This window comes from Pteronotus mesoamericanus, unplaced genomic scaffold, assembly GCF_021234165.1.
Source record: "Pteronotus mesoamericanus isolate MK-2021 breed Mesoamerican mustached bat unplaced genomic scaffold, CSHL_Meso_final scaffold_21, whole genome shotgun sequence".
In the NCBI taxonomy this organism is placed as follows: Eukaryota; Metazoa; Chordata; class Mammalia; order Chiroptera; family Mormoopidae; genus Pteronotus; species Pteronotus mesoamericanus.
The window spans coordinates 6,353,676-6,372,610 of NW_026555310.1; positions in this window are offsets into that span (position 1 = coordinate 6,353,676).

Consider the following 18,935-nt stretch of genomic DNA (forward strand, 5'->3'; position numbering starts at 1 on the left):
CATGATACTCCCTTAATGAACTGTTTCAGCACTTAACAGTCCTCACTATTTGAAGATTCTTTCTTCTGTTTAGACTCAGTCCATTTTTCCTGATCTAATTATTGAGAGTTTGAGAGGGGCTGGTTATCATACAGGCTAACATAGCTGTCTCAGAAATGGTTCAGAGGCCATTGCACGAGCAGACTTTCTGGGCTCTTCTATTGTCCTTCTTCTGTGTGATGCTGGGCAAATCACTTAACCTATGTCTTAATTTTCCACGGGCTCAGTTTGTCCATCTGAACTGCGGTTTCCTCCTTTATTAAAGGCAGTATCTTCCCTGACTAAAGGAGGTCGCCAGCAGCTTGGTGCCTTGGTGGGCATCGCTATTGTAAAACAGAAGGTTGTAATTACTATTTATGTATCTTCCAGTGAGCTTTTAGAAGGGGGGAACCATGTCTTTTTCATCTCTTCTCTTGTATCTAGAGCGGTGCCTACCTAACACATTGCTAAAGAAACAGAGTAATTTTTGGCCCAAATATTCGACAGCGAATTTTGCACATCCACTTAAAATTCCAAGTTTCAGGATGTATTCTACCTCCGCTCTTCTCTTCACACCAATTGTCATATTGGGGGACGGGGTTTGGGGGACTGAGGACCAGGGCCCCTGGAAGCTAAGGCTAAACTCGCCGCGGGCCAGGAACGTAGTCAGCCGGTGTTGCGGGTGGGGATGCTGCTGCAACTCCACGTCGGTCACGTTTTCCGTTTGCTCTTTTACTTTAGCGTGTGGGGTTGGCCTGAGCTCCCTGGCGCTCTGCAGAAGAAACACGACGGCGAGTGGCGCCCGGGATTTCCCAGGACCGCGGCGAGATCCTTTGGTGCCGGCAGCAGGCGCCCCCCAGCGCCGCGAAGACGACGAAGTCCTGGCCGGGTCAGCCCAGGTGGGGGTGACGCACCTGAAGAGGCGTTCGCAGCAGGCCGGGTAGAACCACAGCAGCAGGGAATGGGGGGATATATCACAGATGATCCAGGCGGAAGCTTTGATGTGCACACACATAAACATCAAAAACTCTCACGTACGGAGGACAGAAGCATGCTTTTTGCCCTGTGGACGTCAGTCGTGGAGGGCTACACCGGGCAGAGTCTCTCAAACCACAGTGCAATGGTTGATTCCAAGTCCAAGATGGTTGCAGCACCGATGGAGCTCTTGGCAAGCAAGGACTGGACCTGTGGGCGGGGCCAAGGAGCGGGGCGGGCCTTGGGGCGGGGCTTCGCGGGGGCGGGGCCAGGTGCTGGGCTGCCTCTGCTTGTCAAAAGGCAGCAGCCGAGCCTGAGACGCCGGGAGCGCGGAGCAACGTGCCCACCAGCCCGCGAGACCAGGTGCGCCCCGGGAACGGCGGGGAAGGGGGTCCCAGGGTCGGCATTAAGCCCGGCCTGACTCGGGGCGTCGGGGTACCAGGCCTGAGTGCCCGGGTGCAAGCATTACAGCCTAAGTCGCAGGGGCAAACTTGGTGACTAAGATCTAGGCTGTCGTGCCATGAGGCTGGGGCACTGAAGGGACACTGTGGTTCTGAGAAACAGCTGAAGTTTGTGCCAGGCTGGCGAGGGAGCAGCGACCTCTTTAGCGCTCAAGCAGCTTAACTGCGAAGTGCTCCGCTAGCACAGTGCTCAGCACTTGGGCGACAAGAAGATTTGTTTCCTTCCTCTGTTGGGGTGCCTTGGCATGGAGTGGAGGAATAAGAAAAGGAGAGACTGGCTGTTGATGTGCTAAGGTCTCTAAGGGATGGAGTGCGTGTAACCTTGTTATCTTGTAGGACCTAGGTATGGGTCACCTACCGTCGTGGAGTTGGATCTTTTAAGTATTTTTCTTTTCTTGACTTTTTTTTTTTAAACCACCAATGATTTTAGACCTAATTGGCCCTTGGGCACTGGATTTATTTTTCAGAAGATATCCATAAATGTCCAGCAGAAATCAGGGGCAAGCATCTGATAGAAGAGGGGACCCGGGGAGTAGTTTCTCTTTGGGAAGAAAGGGACTGGCATGTTGTGGGCCCATGAGTGAGGAGGATTCAGAGGAAGTATCTAGCAGAGAACATGTGGTCCCAGGGAAGCAGTCGGCACTGCCAGCCTCCCCTGTGGACTACTGAGGTTGAGACCCAGGCTGCCTGGGCTGAGGGAGCCCTGGGTCTCTGAGCCCAAGCCTTTCCCGCATCTACTCCTCCTCCTTCTCCTCCTCCTCTTCCTCCTCCTTCTCTCTGTGGTGAGTGAGTCAGCCTCCTGTCTGGGCTCAGTTGCAGCCAGAAGGGCCAGAGCCCAGGCAGGCAGCTGGGCAGGCATTTTCGAAGCATTGCTGAAGCTCTCCTGGGCAGAGTTCAGATCTGCTCCAGCTCCCTGCTGGAAGGCTGTCTTCTTCATGGCCAGTGGTGGCCACTCCTGAAGGAAACACCCAGCACAGCAATGATTTGGGGATGGCTATGATATAATTCCAGAGGGGGTTGTTTGTGAAAGGATTATGGCCTTGTGGTAAGTCCACATCTCTTTTCCTTCTAGGATCAGAAGGTGCATCCCAACACTACAGACTTTACAAGCCCCTCATTCCATTTCTGCCTAATGATCTCATTAGCTGCCCATCTCTGTTAGTGAGGTGGGTGTGCACAAGAAACCAGGAGGGTCTGGGACCAGGGCAACCATGATGTTGGCAAAGAAGGTTTTAAGCCAGGCTAGGAACTGGGGGTGGTTTGCTGAGGCTGAAATGGATTATCTGGACCCTGGAGCCTCACCTGTATGAACCGGGAGTGCTGTGTATTGGGGGACCTTCCTCATCCCTTCCTTGTCCAAATGCTGGAGGGATTGTGGATCCTTCTGGAATGGTGTACAGTCAGACCTGGAGATAGTAAGATTGCGAGTTTTTCTCTGGCTTTTGTTTTGGGGGCTTCAGGTCCATGAGCAGAAACAGAGGCCCCAGAGCCCACTGCCCCTCACTCAGCTGGCCTATTTGGACCCATTTGAGAAGATTCCACAACCAGACTGTGGGACTGACTCAAACTGAAAAAAGGCTGGGGAATTCACAGTCTGTATGCTGGCTGGTCCCATGGCTTCTGTTTGGCTAGCTCCTTATCAGCCACAGCTTAGGCTCTTTACATTGAAAAGGATTAGAAAGGAGGGGAGAGAAAAAGGATAAGCATAGAGGAGAGTGGATACAGAAGGAGTGAAAGAGAGATAGAAAGCTTCCCCGACCCCTCATAGCTCTTTAGCCAAGACTTTAGTTCTATAAATATTGTGGAAGGTCTGATGCTGTTTGGGGTGCACTGGTTATTGTTGTTTGGGGTTTCCCAGTCTTCTTCCCCTATTCAACCTTGGACCTGATCTCCTTTTGGGACTAAATCCCAGATGAAGTGCTAAGAAGCCCTCCTGAACTCCTACCCTTCACTTCCAAAATAGCTAGGGTCTGAAACCAATGTGTTCCATGAGGAAGGCCTGTGGCTCAGTAGGCCAGGCCAAATGGCTATCCCAGGCAGGAGAAGATGTTTCAGTTGTTCAGTTCTTTACCCCACATCATAAGAAGGCAACGACCATCTGACTCTGCCTCTGCTAGGAACTTGCTGTTGTCAATGCCTAGCAGTTGGGCTCTAGTGGCTGGAGAGCCAGAGTCAGGGGCCCCTGGAAGTCTGAGCTAAGATGACATTCTAGTTTTTCACTGGACAAGATGAGTTATAGGACTCAGTTTTCCATGTGTCGCTGCTGCAAGTCTGTTTTGGATACAGGTATTAGGGAAGTAAGAAAATGACAGGATTTGATTAAGAGCCTCTTGTATGCCCAGCATGGTGCCTGGCCCTCTGAGGGATGACAGGAAGCAGACCCCACTGGACCAGGCCTCTTCCCTCAGAAACTCTGAGTCCAGGACGGGCAGCGCTCTCTCCACTACTGTCCAGTTCTGAGAGGATTCAGCTGGGCAGAAGCAGCCTAGCTGTTGCTCGCAACATCAGGGTCTCACTTCTAGTTATATTTTTTTCTAATTGCACCTTGACCCACCTGTGCCAGTGCCCTCCTGGATGTGCTAGGGAGTGACCATATAATTTATTGTCTAAACTGGGAGACTTTTGAGTGAAAAGGGGTACTATTAATAGTTATGTCAGACCAATATACCAAAACTGTCGAGGGCAAAATGGCACAGTTAGTTATTCTAGTGAATATCATTCAAGACCTAGTGGAGGTCACACAAGGGAAGATGGGTGGGAATGGGTTTAATTGGGAGGAGAAAATGGGGGTGGTGTTTAAAGAGGAGGGGAAGAAGGAGGTAGCTTAATTCAGAGGGCAACCTCAACCTTCCTCTCCCCACCCCCCAGGCTACTCCCCTGTGTTTCCAGCCAATTCCACTCTTCTCCCCGAGGGCAGTGCTGCTCCCAGCCACCCTCTCCCAGGGCCCAACCTCCTGCTCAATCTGGTGACTTCCTTTCACCCTTGGCTGTGACCGGCTTCACCTTTGGTTTTCCTGCCCCACCCCTACCTCAGACAGGGACAGCAAGGCCTGCCAATTCCCCTTCAGCTGCCCCTGGGCCAAGTCGCAGCCCCATGCTTCCTCTTCCCTCTTCCCCCATTTTGCTTCCCAGATCTCTGGGGGCCCAGATCCCATTCCATGGGAAAGTCCAGCTCTAAATCAGGTAAACAATCAGGAAGAGAAGGGTAGTCAAACCTTGCCCATGTGGAGAAAGGGCACAGGTCACTTGTAATTCGATTCCAGGGAAATGGTTGGCAAAGTAGAAGACAGAGCCAGAGAGAAGCTATTCAGCAGGAGTTGGGGTCAGTTTGTTGGCCACTGAAGTTTGACTCTCTGGTCTGGTCTTTCTATTGGGGAAATGGTCCAGGGTGGAGACAGATTATTCTTACTCAACCCAAGCCATAGGCGTTGGTGGCAGTGACTGCATCTTGCCCTGGTGATATGTGGAAGAGAAACTGCCCTCCCTTCTGAGTTGTTGGTTCTTGTGGTCAAGATGCTCAGGGTGGGCTCCCTGGAGAGTCCCCAAGGGAACTGTCTTCGAGTGATTCGGGTGTCAGTGTGGAGGAGTGGGGCCTCCTTGAAGACTGCAGTGATTCTGTCTGCCCTGGCAGGAAGGAAGTCATTCTCATCCCTGCAAATGACAAACGCAGGTGAAGACCTTTTGGGGAGTCCCGTCTTTTGAAGGGACTTATGGGGAGGTGGGACGGGGAGAGAGCCCCCTGGGCCTACCGGGGGAGGAGTGTCTGGCAGGTAAACGGCAGGAGCACTAAATGGCAGGAGTGAGAGGCAGAAGCAGCAGGCTTCCGAGTGTGTTTCTGAGTGTGTCATGCTTTTGCAAACCTGCCCTGCAGGTCCCGTGCCAAGGAATAGACCAAGCAGTGTTCCCAGAACCAGATGCCACACAAAGTCCCCATTCTGCGCAGGGGAGAGTCCTGGTCCTGAGCAGGGCGTGGGCAGCTCCACCAGCGGGCAAGTGGAGTTTGGGCAGGACCCAGCGGCTGGTTCCTGGGAAGCTGCTGCCTCTCACTGGCCTCCTGACAACAGGTTGAAGCTCTGAGGTGTTATACAAGGTGTGATATTCAAGACACTGTGGGGCGCCCATGGAGCCGAAGGTTTTGCTGGTGACACATCCAGTGTGTGTCACCTGCTGGCACTGGAGCTGGAGCTCCAGGAACAGCTACTCACTGAGCACTCAGCTCAGGAGTACCAGGTGCTGTGCTAGTACATGGCGTGCGCAGCCTCCTGGGCCTGCTGCAGCCTTGTGAGATGGAACCGCTAGTGTGAGCCTGTCTCACACGGGAAGCAGAGTCTCAGGGAGATTGAAAAGTGTGCCAAGGTGACAGAGCTGGTGAGTGAAAGGTCAGGACCCACACTGGGGTCTGTTTTCACCCCCATGGAACCCTGCCACCCCTGCACGTATGGACAGCCGCAGGGCACCCAGGGCTGGGCCTCGCACATAACAGGCCTGCAATAAATGTCTGTGAGTGGCAGGGGTAGACTCACTAACTAGTTTGAACAAGATGACCTGGGAGCAATCTTGGTTTGCCCAAAGGTTACTCTGGGGACAGTGGCGTCTCAGAAGGAGGCGCCCTCTGCCAGCACCCTCACGTTTCCGTGCCTCTCCAGCAGTCCTGGGTACCTTACTGAGGTAAAACTAGATGACAGGAACCGGAGTGAGGTAGCTCTGTGCAGAGTGATTGCATGGGAGCAACTAAGACTTGAATGGTCTGGAAGGCAAATAAGAAGCACTCTTTTGATTTCAAACGAGCCACTTTATTGATAATCTTCTATGAGCTAAGTGTACTGAGAAAGAAAAGGCTGTTGCCCCATTGGTACCTGGGAGCTATTTTCTCCTTGTTTACCTCTTTCCCTCCTGGCTTCCCCTGAAAGCATGCTCTCGAACCTAGACCACCTGGAGGGAGAAGCGGACTCCAGCCTCATCTGATAGCCTCTGCCAGGCATTGTGCCGACCGTTTTGCTTGTCACCTTCCATCACCACAGCTTCTCTTTGGAGTACGTTCCAATTATTCTCTCCAGAATTTATATGGGGAAAACAAAGTTTAGAGAAGTGCAGTAACTTTCTCATGGCTGCAAAGTTAACCCTTGACTACTGCTCTATACTGCTTGCTGGCACTTACAAACTGCCTTAAGTGCCAGAACTGAGACACAGAGGTGGTAAGAGGAGAAAATGCTCAGCCTACCGACCTCAGCTCTGGATCCTGGGGTTCCTTGGTATACAACTGAAATTTTAGGCAGCACCATTAGAAACCATGCCAGCAGCCTGATGGAATGCGTTAGGCAAACTTGGGGTACAAATCCTGGCTTTATCACTTTCTGGCTTGTGACGTTGGGCATGTTTCTTAATCTCTCTGAATCTCAGTTTCCTCATCTATAAACTGGGGTTTATAACAACTCCCTTGTAGGACTGTGTGAGGATTGAAGGCAACATAAATCAAGTGCCTGGCATGAAATAGGCTCTTGAAAAGCATGTGCAGACAGTCATTGAATAGATATACATCAAAGGCCTACTGCGTGCCAGGCGCTATTCAAGACACTGGGAATTTAAGAGAGAAAAGACTTGCAATTGTTTTCACATGTACTAGACCAGAAACTCATCATTGTGAGAGGTCCCTTTAGAACCTAGGGACGGTTGTCTTGGCTTAACTAAAATTTGGTCCACTTATTTCTCTTTCTGTCATTTGTTAGCTGAAGAGTTTGGGAAAGTTATTTAGCTTCTCAGATTCTTCAATTCTTTTTGTTTATTTTTTAACTGTGAAATACATCATATACCCATAAGTATATAGTTTGCTTATATATAGATTAAGGAATAATATATCCTGTACCCATCATCTAAGTTCAGAATGGAACATTTACAGTATCTTAAAAGTCCCCCTTTCTCCTGCCTATTGGCATCCCCTTCCTCACTCTCTACCCCACAGTAATTAACATTTTGAATTTTGGTTAATTATTTGCTTGCTGTTCTTTGTAAGTTATCATCTATGTCTCTTTTTACAAAACAATGTATTTAGTTATGCATATGTTTGAAGTTTCCATATGTTTATGTTCTCTGTGATGCACTTTTTTTTTTTTTTTTGCTCAATATCATGTTTCAGAGATTCATCCATGTTGATACACACTGAGCTACAGCTCACTGGTTTTTACTTTGGTGTTGTGTTCCATTGTAAGAATATGCCTCATTCTGCATCTTCCTTCTTGTTGATGGACATTTGGGGTGTTCCCAGTTGGGGGCTATTACGATGAGATAACACTGTTTAGAATATGTTGAGCTTGTCTCCTGGCACATATGTAGGCATCCTCTAGGGCACATACTTAGTAATGGAATCAGTTCACATGAAATTCCATGTTTGTCAGTACTCTATAATGCCAAACTCTTTTGTGTAGTGGTTGTGCCAAAAACAAACAAACAAACAAACAACCCTCACTCCTTACAGTACTGAATAAAAGTTTTCATTGTTTCCCATCCTTTCAATACTTGATACAGACTTCATTTCTAAAAGTTGTGCTACATGAGTTTCTGAAGTCCCTTCCAACTACAATAATTTTTCATCCTTGACTTAAGGGCCTGGTTTCTGGCTTAGATGTATGCCTGTCTGATGTGTTGTGCTTAGGTGGCCCCGGTCATGCCACAGCCTGACTGAGAGCCCTGCGCAGAGCCTCTGGGTGCAGTTGAAGCCTTTCCTTACTGGGCTTCCGCCAGCAGTGGATGAGGGATCCCATGGCTCTACATTATCCCCCACACTTGGCGTTCTGCTCCGATTGCCCAAGAGCCTGGTGTCAGTGCTGAGCGCTAGCTGTTCAATTGCATTTTCCCCACTGAATTGCATTTTCGTCTAGTGCCTTGAGAGGGATGTATATTTTCCCTGGGCATCAATTTTGAGACAAGGACATGGAAGTAATAGAACCATTTGTGAGCTAGGTAATCAAAGCACATGGGGCTGGAGACTGTGATGGGGTTTATGTCTGTCCAGGGCTTCTTGATCATTTCAAGCCTCCAGGTGAAGTGAACTGAAGTTTAATAGTCCCCACAGACTGCTTGTTCAGAGCCTGGCCTTGTTCTTTGACCCTCTGACTTGTCCAATCTGAGAAGCAGGGAGTGGCTGAAGGACTGAGGGGGAGAGAACGGAGGGGGTGCCATATGGGAGTAGCAGAATGCCCACAGAGAGCTGGGGTGCTGGGTTTAAGAGGCGTTAGATATACCCGGCATCCTGGCAGCCACATAAACAACCATCTGCCCACTCACAGAACAAAAGAATGTGGCTGGCTGGGCAGTTGCCGGGGCCACCCCAGCCCGCAATCCTGTAATTACTCATCTAGTCTGTGCCTGTCGGCTCCAGAGGCAGGGGAGTACCTCTGCTTGGCCCTCATCCTGGTCACCAGGCCCACGCTGGGTTCAGGAGCAGGGCCTTAACAACTTTCCAGCCATTCCCCTATCCCCACCTCTGTCCCAGTGTCTCTCTCTGCATCAACCTTTGACCCTCATGAAGCTTACATGTCATAAAATAGCTGACAGTCATAATAAACCAATGATTATTATAACTTACTACATTCCAGACACTGTGTTAACTGTTTTCATGCATTTTATGCCTCTCAATAATCTTATGAAGTAGATGATATTATTTTCCCCATTTTACAAAAGAGGCAACTGAGGTTCAAAGAAGTGGCTAAGTATTTTACCTAAAGCCATCGAGCCCCTAAATCAGAATGAGAACCTAAATTCAGGTCTTCCTAAGTCTTGAATATTTGTCCCTTCTTCACCTGCTCACTGCCTTTCCTACACAGTGTCCGGTCATTCAGTTCAGCTTTCTGCCTCCTCCCCCCCACCTAAGGAGGGCTGGAAAAGAGGCGACAGGTGGTGCCAGCGGAGAGTGGATGGGACAGTTCCAGGCTGGCCAGGATGGCGCTGGAAAACACCTTCGGGGCAGAGTTCTTTGTTCCAAATGGCTCTGAATTTCCCAGCCTCTGCCAGGGGTGGGAGGTTACTTCTGTCCAGCCTATTTGGCAAGCACACCAACATCTTGGGTGCCATGATGTTAAGAAGTGCGGGACAGGTTGCCTCAGGTAAAATTCCATCATAATGAACCCCATCTGAAATCTGAACAGCTTTGTTGAAATGGAATTATGTTAACCCGTGTGCAGTGGAAGAGTATGCAACCTGGGAATCTGGAAGTACTGGGCCATGAGTGTGTCTGAGAAAAGCTCTGGAAAGGTTGGTAGCCTGGAAGGAAAAGAGTCAGACACATCTCCAGTTTCTCCTTGAATGCTGAGCTCCTGGATGGTTGGGGCAGGGCCGGTAGAGGAGAGCTTTGTGTTTAACTCCACCTGACAGGGCTGTGACTGTCCAACCCCTGCTTTGCTGTGAGACCCTGAGAACAGGTCGGAAACCCATCTCGCAGGTGTCACCATTAAACACAATGCCTGACCCATTGAAGAAGCATGCAAGAGATGATTAATGATGGAAATATATTTGTTGGTAGACCGAGACCCCTGAGCTAGAAAGGAGATGTGAAAGGCAATTGCTTTTTGAAGCCACAACATCTTTGAAGAGCTGGGGTGCAACTCAGATAAATTCTTCCCTGTTCCTGGACCAATGGTCTGTAATAGCAAGCAGAAACCTCGTGCCAGGCACTGCGTTGAGCACTTTGCAAGCGTTATCCCAGGTCATCGGTTCCGGTCACACAACTGGTAGGGAAGGAAGGAGGGGTTCGCACCCACGCAGTCTGTTCTCTGCTTCATGTCTCCTTGACCACAGAGCTCCACTGCCACTGCGGGCTGGTTCGGGGGCCTAGGGCCAGGGGGCCAATGAGCGAGGCTGGAGGGATGCAAACCCTGGTGGGATGGACCGGAGGGCACAGCCTGGCCTAGAGCGGCCGCCTTGTCTCAGGCCAACAGGATTGCCACTGGAACTGCAGCCCAGTGTGGCCAAATTATCTCGTTTTTAAAATAGGAAACTAGATTTTTTTCAAAAGTGCAATCTCTCTGCTTTTTAAAAAGTGACAACTAATTTAAAAAGTATAATTGCTGGTGGTGATGGGGGGGGGAGTGGCAAACAGAACACATGTGTAGTCAGGTGTGGCCTGCAGGCCTCCATCGTGTCCTCTGGTAGCTTCTTCCTCTTTTAACAGGCACCTATTACATAGAATGGGACCAGGAAAATTCTTGATTATATAGGATTTCTTATTAAAGGCATGAATGACCACTCTCCGTGGGTGCTTTATAATGCAGAGTGCTCTATTTTTTTTTTCTGCAAAGTTATAATGAAATCTTTCCATCTGATGATATTTCAAAACGAATCCCCTCTTTTCCTACTTCCTTCGCACCCCCCTTCCTCCCCCCTCCTACATTCCTTCCCCATTCTGTTTTCCAGTCAGTTATTTCTCCATATTTATTAGAAAGTTCTGAATTAAAAAATCAAAACGAAGCTAACAGGAAGAAAAGGATCTCTAGGCAAAAAACAAAACACAGTGGAATGTTTTGGAGGACTTGGAAGGCAATGCACGAATGGTGCCTACCACGCACCGTCTGCACGCTGGGCCCCGCCCCCCGGCCGGTTGCGGAGACCTTACGCTGCCAGGGAGGATCACGCTGCGTGCACTACTTCAGCATGTTTCCTCACTGCCTCTGCTCTACTTGACATCTGAACCTAGTCCTCCTCCTTCTCTTAAATACCTGGGAGGATAACAGTAAACTCATAACCAACATTTTTATGGAGTGTAACACTTTTTATAACACACTTTAAATAGTCCATCTCTGCTAATACAGCAGTCTTGTGAGCCAGGCTTGGGGAAGGAGCCATGCTTTCATCTTCTCCCCTCCATCCCTTAAGAGAGCAGTAGGCGAGGACAGTTGAAACCCAGTGTGCAGGGAGCGGCGGGCTCCCACAGTCCTCCCCTGACCTCCGCCCTCGCTCCTCGCCTGGAGTCCACTGGTGGAGGTCAGTGGGACAGCTGGTAAGTCCTGAGCCCCTGCCTAAGGTCCTCACTTCCCTGCAAATTCCAATCTAGTGGGAGCGTGGGGAGGCAGAGAAAAGGTCCTACACCGACACCGGATGGCCAGTGGCCAGCCTTCTCCCATGCCTACCCCTACCGCCGTCACCCTGAGCTACTGTTCCCAAAGTTGGGCAGAAAATAGCTCACTAGGGAATTATTTTTGTCTCTGTTAAACTTCAATCCCAGGCTCCTGAAGAGCTTGGCTACAGAGTGTTTTTTAGGTCAGGGGGAGTTCTGGGAAAAGTAAGAGGTGAGGGAGCAAAGGGGAAGTGGTGGGTGGAGGGGCCGCAACCTCTCCCCACAGGGCAGTGACGGGCCAGGGCCACCGGCCTCCTCCCTGCCCGTCAGGCTGCCTGCCTGGCAGTAACTGGAGTGGACACAGTGGAGCCTGCCCAGCCAGCTGGAGCCCCGTTTCACTCACAGATCCTCTCACTGAGCGCAGGCCGTGAGTGGGCACATCAGATCCTTTCTCCAGGAATGTTTGCCTTTGCTGGAAGGAGTGTTGAGTGAAGGGAGGAGGAAGTCTGTTACCCAGTATGGAGCCCCAGGTGGGCAGCGAAGGGAAGGGGAGGGAGCAGACAGCTGACTGCTGAGGAGAAACAGAGGTTGTTCCTCTGGAGACCCTGGTTTAGCACCTCCTGAAGCAGCACTGAATGCTGCCCTGTGTAGGAAATCTGTGTCATCTTTGCCCTGGGCACCAGGGAAAAACAAGGAAGAGGAAGATAGCCAATGGATAAGGCTGGGGGAAGGGGTTTATAGTTTGGGGACAGTTCATGGATTACCACAAAAGCAGGTATTTCATACCAATTGGTGGCCTTTGGAAAGAATCCTCCTGAGAGATTAAGATGTGTTTGGCCTGAAACATTGAAACGAAAGTGTTATCTTTTATCATAGCTCTAGGGTGAAGGCTGGGCTTGCATCTCATCGGCTAGCAGTGAGTGTGGGCACCCTGACTCAGAGCATGGGTTGGCATGTGCCCACACGTGTAGGGGACTTGCCACACGTGTCCACAGTGCAAGTTGTTTTTGACCATCATGTGTTTGTGGCTGATGCCCTTCCTTAGAGGGATTCCTGGAAACAAGAAAGTGACCTTGCTGACCAGGAGAGCGGGGTGGGCCCTGAGGATTGGGGAGTCAGGTTTGGGATCAGCTGGCTGTATGGTAACTCAGGTCTGCCTGTGCCCAGCAACCGTATCTGGCCACCCTGGACGAATCGATGCATTAAATAAGGATTGAACTGGTGATGTGTGGCCAAGCTGTTCACCAACTTCCACCTGCTCTTGTTGAATCTTTTGTTCTTTCTTTCAATTTTCTCTCACAAAACAGTTTTTCCTGTTTAGCTGGCTGAATTTCCTAGGACTCTCTCCTCTGCTTCTTCCTGCCAGCTCAATTACTGGTGGTCCTATTGCCAGGGGAAAGGTCTCCCCCGAAGGAGGACAGGGCAGTTGCTCTCGGCGTGCACCAGGCGGGGGCTTTGCTGTGCTGCTGAGTGGGCTGCTGCTTTGCCGCCCCGGGCTGCCCTTTCCAAGTGAACCAATGGGAGAGGGGCCCGTTTTAACTTTCTTTATAGCACTCAAAGCCGATTTAAGTTGGGATGGGGATCTGAATGGAGCCTGAAAGTCCTTGGTTTCAAAATATTATTACAATAATTAAAAAAATTCTCGGTATTCAAGACTCAATGGGTTTACTAGAAGAACTCAGCAGAAGAAAGAATGGAATATACTTCCTATTGAAATGGCTGGTTGGTTGGTTCTTCTCTTCCTGGTGCCCCCCGCCGACCCCCCGCTTTTCCAGCCATGCGGAGCTAGTTTCCCTGCCTTGAATAAACTCCCTTTTGCTGCTTAGCTTTTGCATGTGTACTACCTGTCCAGGACCCTCGTTACCCTTCTTACCACTGCCATGTTACCCTATGATTCTTTGTGTCTCAGTTGAGAAGCCAAGAAGCCACCTCCTCTAAAGAACCTTCTCGATCTTGTGAGCACAAGACCAGGTGCTCTCCTACGTCCTCCCATCACACCTGAGCTTACCTGTATTGCAGCATGGACTGTACTGAATTGTAGTTTCTGTTGGTCTCCCCCAGTAGACTGTACACTTTAAGAGAGCAGGCGGTGTCTGTGTGTGGCTCGCCATTGTGCCTGTGACCTCTAATGCAGGGCTTGCCATGTAGTCAAGTGCTCAAAACCAGGCTGGGGTCACCTCAAAGATAAGGCATCAGGGACCTGAACCAAAGCCCAACACAGTGTGAGGCCAAGAAGAAATGCTGTAGCCTCCCTGGCCTTGCAAGGGAGTCCCCCAGAGGAAATCTGCCCAGAAGGAGTCTGGAACCTGACCGAACAGAAGCTCTGGAAAAGCTCTCAAGGGGGAAATCATTCTAATCATGAACTGAGGAGCAGCTGGTGTTGCCTTGGGTGACTGCTCTGCCTTCTAAAGTGAATGGGAACCTCCCTGTTTGGCCTGGGCTCTAGAAGCTTCAGGAATACAGGAGGAGTGTCCACCCCTTACTAATAATGCAGCAGATAGAGAGGATCCTTTGGGTAAGCCAGCCCTTTACGGGACAGAAGCTGACTGGTAGAGAGTTATCCCAGCCATGCCCAGCTCAGAGGCCCCGGGTTATTTTACTCATCCTGACATAGGCTTCAGAATCTATCCCACGGTAAGTGAGGGGCCCCTGCAAAGCCTCCAGAGCCTGGAGACAACCAGGAGTCCAGGCCCACTGAGCCAGAGCCAGCCCAGTGTCTAGGTTAGGGGCCACAGCATGGCCACCCTGCTGCCAGGGCAGCTGCAGCCCTCGTTGCCCCCTCCAGGGTCCAGCCCCGACACCCCACCGAGGCCTTTCCCAGTGCTGTGCCTCCTGCTGCGTGTGGTGGTGGACGGGAGTGGGGTGAGGAGGTGCCACTGCCCAGATGACAGACAGAGGGACTTTATCAGATTGCTGAGCTTCGGGCCCCACTAGGGGGAGAACAGATATGTGACAGATGTAGGACAAACTCTAGGTGACAGAGGAGGTAGGAGAGAGAGAGCACTGGGTGAGAGCACTGGGTTAGTCACGCTAGTGATACCCCGGGAGCCACAGGCCGGACCTTCGCTGTAGAGGAAAAGTCCAGATGTGTGACTCAGCCTCTCTGCTTGTTGGAGAGAGTAGAATGATCCACTTCTCCCCACCCTTATCTCCAGATTTTTGGAAGCCACAGTCAGTGGGTGGGGTGGTCAGTTTCTTCCCAGTTCTGCAGAAATGAGGCTCCCTGGGCAATGTCTATTTTGGGGGTGGAGAGTTTGGAACTGAGAGCAGGCTTCCCGCATCTACAGCACCGTTCTGAGCCCTGCAAGTCTTCTTGTCTTCCAGACCCTAACTCACCGACTATTGTACTAACAACAACGATAGTTCTAATAATGAGAGCTATCTGATATAAAGCTACAGTCTGCCAGGAGCCACACTGTAGTTTTATATAAGCGGAGTGCGACCCAGAGATCTTGGTCTACACAATAACTCTGTGACATGTCTCATTTCTCAGGGATGGGTTTTTGGGGAGCTGGACAGTGGCCAGGTAACCAAGGCATCAGCTGGCCATGTTGGTTGTGAGGTAAGCAAGTTATATGATGGCAAGGATCTTGAGTATTTCAGAAATGGCAGGACCAGGGACTGGGTACAGATCTTCACACAGCACAGGAAGAGTCTGAGTGACTCAGAGATCACATTTGTCCCAGAAGAAAGGCAAGGAAAAGAAGGCTGGCCAGGGTGAACTTGGGCCCAGGTGGACTTGGGCTGGGGGATGCTTAGCCTGGATAGGGCCCCCAGGGGGCTAAAAACTGGGCTTGGGGATCACTTAGGGAAAAGAAGCAGCTCTCCCCTGCTGTTCTGAGCCCATTGGGGTTTTTGGGGGGGCAGGGAGAGGGGTTTCATTCAGCCAATGGCTGCTTCAGGAATAGCAGAGTTGGGTCTCCCCAGAGGAGGGCTGGACCCACTCTCCCTTGTTCTTGGTGCTCTTCCTTCGGACTGCCTCATTTTCTATTCCTTGGTCTCCAAGTCACTGGACATAGAGCCTCCCTGTCTCATTAACTTTTGCCTGTAGCAGGTAACCCAGAGGAGGGAGAGAGTCGCCAGGCATATCCTGCTTCCCTCTAAAATATTCCATCTTGAGGCCACATCTATTTCTTCATGCCTCAGAGGCCAGAGCGGGGATCTGGGTGGGCAGAAGCGAGGGTAACCCTCAGCTACCTCTGTGTTTCTCTGTACTGCTTGTAAGGATGGAGTCCGTGTTGGGTGGTCCTATTGCAGTCTACATCAGGGCCTCCTCCGTGGCCTCCGGCAGCTTTTCTGCTCTGAAGAATGAAATTCCCCCTCCTCCCATGGCCTGTTTCTCTCCCACCCCACTCTGCACCCCTGGAAGCTGCCCAGGCTGGTGAAGAGAGGCCTTGCGATTTGGCCAGGGTGGAGGTGAAGAATCACTGTCCCTCATTGTCTGGCCTTGGACAAGTCGCTTCCCCTCCAACGGCCTCAGTTTCTTCGGCTGTGAAGCCAGAGACACTGGGCTGCAGCTTATGAATGAGTTGGCTCCCCATGCTTCACCGGCCACTGTCGTTGCTCACACTTTCCAGCAGTGACGGGACATGGCCTGCCTGTTACCTGGAGAGAAGTAATCAGCCCAGAAATCTTGTTGACAAAGCGGAGGGCAGTTTCTACTGGAACAAAGCAGCTTGCAGGAATAATTGTTGTAGATAAGAAATGGAAATATATCAAAGTAAGCTATGTATCTCCTGCCCCACGGTACGGGGCCCTGTCGGTTCCTGCCTCTGGCCGCTGTTCAGCTCCAAGGAGCTGCCAGTCAGCAGAACGACAGGACAGTCAGCCGAGAAAGAGTCCTGGTGAATGGCCATTTGAGGGCGAGTTTCTAGCCTGGTTTCTATGAGTGACCTGTTAACTCTTGACACTGTATGGGGTGTCAGTCTGTGACCCGTATCACGTTCTCCAAGGTGGTGTCTATTCCCCAAAGGGTTCACTAAGAAGCTCCTTCAGGACTAAACTCCTTCGTGAAACTGCTCGGTCATCAGCCACTTCCTTTGCCATCACTCAGTCAGTCACTGCATGGCTTGGTGCACCTCATGCATGTTCGTAGAAAGGCAGTGCCGGGGACAGCTTCCTGGGAACCAGGGAGCCAGAGAGGAAGGAGGAGGCAGGCGTGGCGGGGCTCGTGCAGCTGCTCCCACTCCTCCGGAGTCTTCTCCTTGGGCTGAAAACTGTTCTCTCCAGGCGGAGGCCAAGGAGACAGATGCCGCCTGCATCCACCCCTTATTTACTGCCCTGTGGGAGTCGAGATCATACCTGGCAAATTTATGAGATCAAAATCAATTTAAAGGTAGCCCAGGCTAGCGTCCCCTGCTTCTCCCCTCAACCCCACCTGCATCATAAAAATCGTACATTTTTCTATTTTTTTATGACAATTTTCCAGCAGAGGAGGAGTGGGCCCCCTTTTCTGATTCACACAGTGGTGCCATGTGGCGGCCCTGCAGACCCCTCCCCCAGAGGCCCTGTGGGAGTGGCCGGCGGGGCCCCTCTCAGGGTCATCTTAGGTGCTGCAGAGAGCTGGCCTAGGAGGGGCAGTTCAAGGGACACGATGAAGAATTTTCTAAATATAGAGCCATCCAAAGAGCGTAGATTGTCATGGGAGATAGTTCTCCATCGGGAAAAATATTCAAGCACAGGTTAGAAAACAAGCTAGATTATTATAGAGGGGTTTAAACTGCTTAGACTAGGTAGTGTAAAGTTTCCTTCCCATTTTGAGATGTTCTGAGATGACAGGTATCTGCTTGGTTTTCCTTTGGACATTGTAGTCTATAGAAAATGGTCTTCAACCATTATCACCCATACTTAAAATATGTTTATGGAGCCCTGATTGGTGTGGCTCAGCCAGACAGGCATCATCCCACAAACAGAAAGGTCGTTGGTTCGACTCCCAGTCAGAGCACATGCCTGGGTTGTGGGTCAGGTCTCAGTTGAGGGTGTGCAAGAGGCAACCGATCCATGTTTCTGTCACACTTTGATGTTCCCTTCCTCTCTTTCTCCTTCCCTTCCCCTCTTTCTAAAAATAAATACATCTTTTAAAAAATATGTCCATGGAGGAGCTGGGGAGACAATGGGGGCAAGAGATGGTTTGGATAAGTTCTATGTATACAGTATACTTCCTCCCCACCTTCCTCTCATTTTCGCTCTGTTCCCCCTCAGCTTCTTCTCCCGCTGAGACTGTTCTGAAAAAAGACTGTGGATGTACATTAGGGATAGTGGAGAAGGAAGAGAGGGCATCACCTTAGCTGGCCATGATATTGCTGTGCCTGTTTACACGCATAAAAATGGCAAAAAGCAAGGTGGGTCATGCTGTGTTCAACACTCTATGGGTAGAGTTGAAAGGATGATGGAATGAGAAACAGCAAGGGAAGGGCGTGCACGCACATGTGCAGCTGTGGCTGGTGTCCACACAGGCCTGTCTACTCCAGAGAAAGCCCCACGTGAGGTTGGCTCTGTGTGAAGCAACTTTAGGAAGCAGAAGGATTTTCTCCCCTTCTGGGAAATCACTTGGCTTTCCATTTCTTTCTAGAAGAAGGGAGAGCTTTGAGTCAGTGTCAGCAATTGGGAAGCCCAGTTTCGATCACTCCAGTCCCAACCCCGCTGAGCAAGCCCCTCCTCGCCTGGGCTTCCGTTCTCCGTGGAGCTCGTTCGGGGCTGTGACGCTCATGCTCTTTCTGCTCCTCAGCACCTGAGGGTGAATGGGCCTCGCTTGCGCTGAAAACGTGTGTTGGGACTCGTCTGGTTACTAAGGGGCTCGGTGGGGGAATCTCACTTCCTGGTTGGCCATACGGCCTCCTCATGATGAGGATCCTGGCCTTGGAGTTGCCCACTTTCTAAGAGCTTGAAAAGCCCTTAGAAGTCAGACCTCCTGTCCACCGCTTGTCCTCCCAGAGTCACAGCTAAAGTACCCACCCCCCGCCCCCGCCCACGACTCTGAGGAGGGTCCAGTGAATATGGTGGAGTTAGTCTGAGCCCAGCAGCCCTTTGATCCTTGTCTTGCCAGGGCTCTGCTCAGGACACCCCGCAGCCACCACTCCATGAGGCTGTTCCCGTGAGACTCTGCCCGGGGATGCCCATTTACCACTTCCAGAAACCACTGGAAGATGGGGTGCCTGATGTGTGAGCTGATAGACAGGCGTGTAGGAGAGGCAGTGGTTTTGGCTTGTATAACTGGAAGGAAACATGTTATCTCTTCATTTCTTGCTAAGGTGAGGTTAGCCCCGGGGTCAGGTTTAGGCAGGGGTTTGATGTGGAACCCAGACCCTGGAGGAATGGAAGCCAGGGGCTTTCTGCAGGGCGGAGCTCTGCTTCTCTGTGGCTCTGTGCTAGCACTTTGGGTATTTCTAAAGCAGAGGCAGGACGAGGTTTCTCTGGGGACGGCCCCAGCAAAAGCA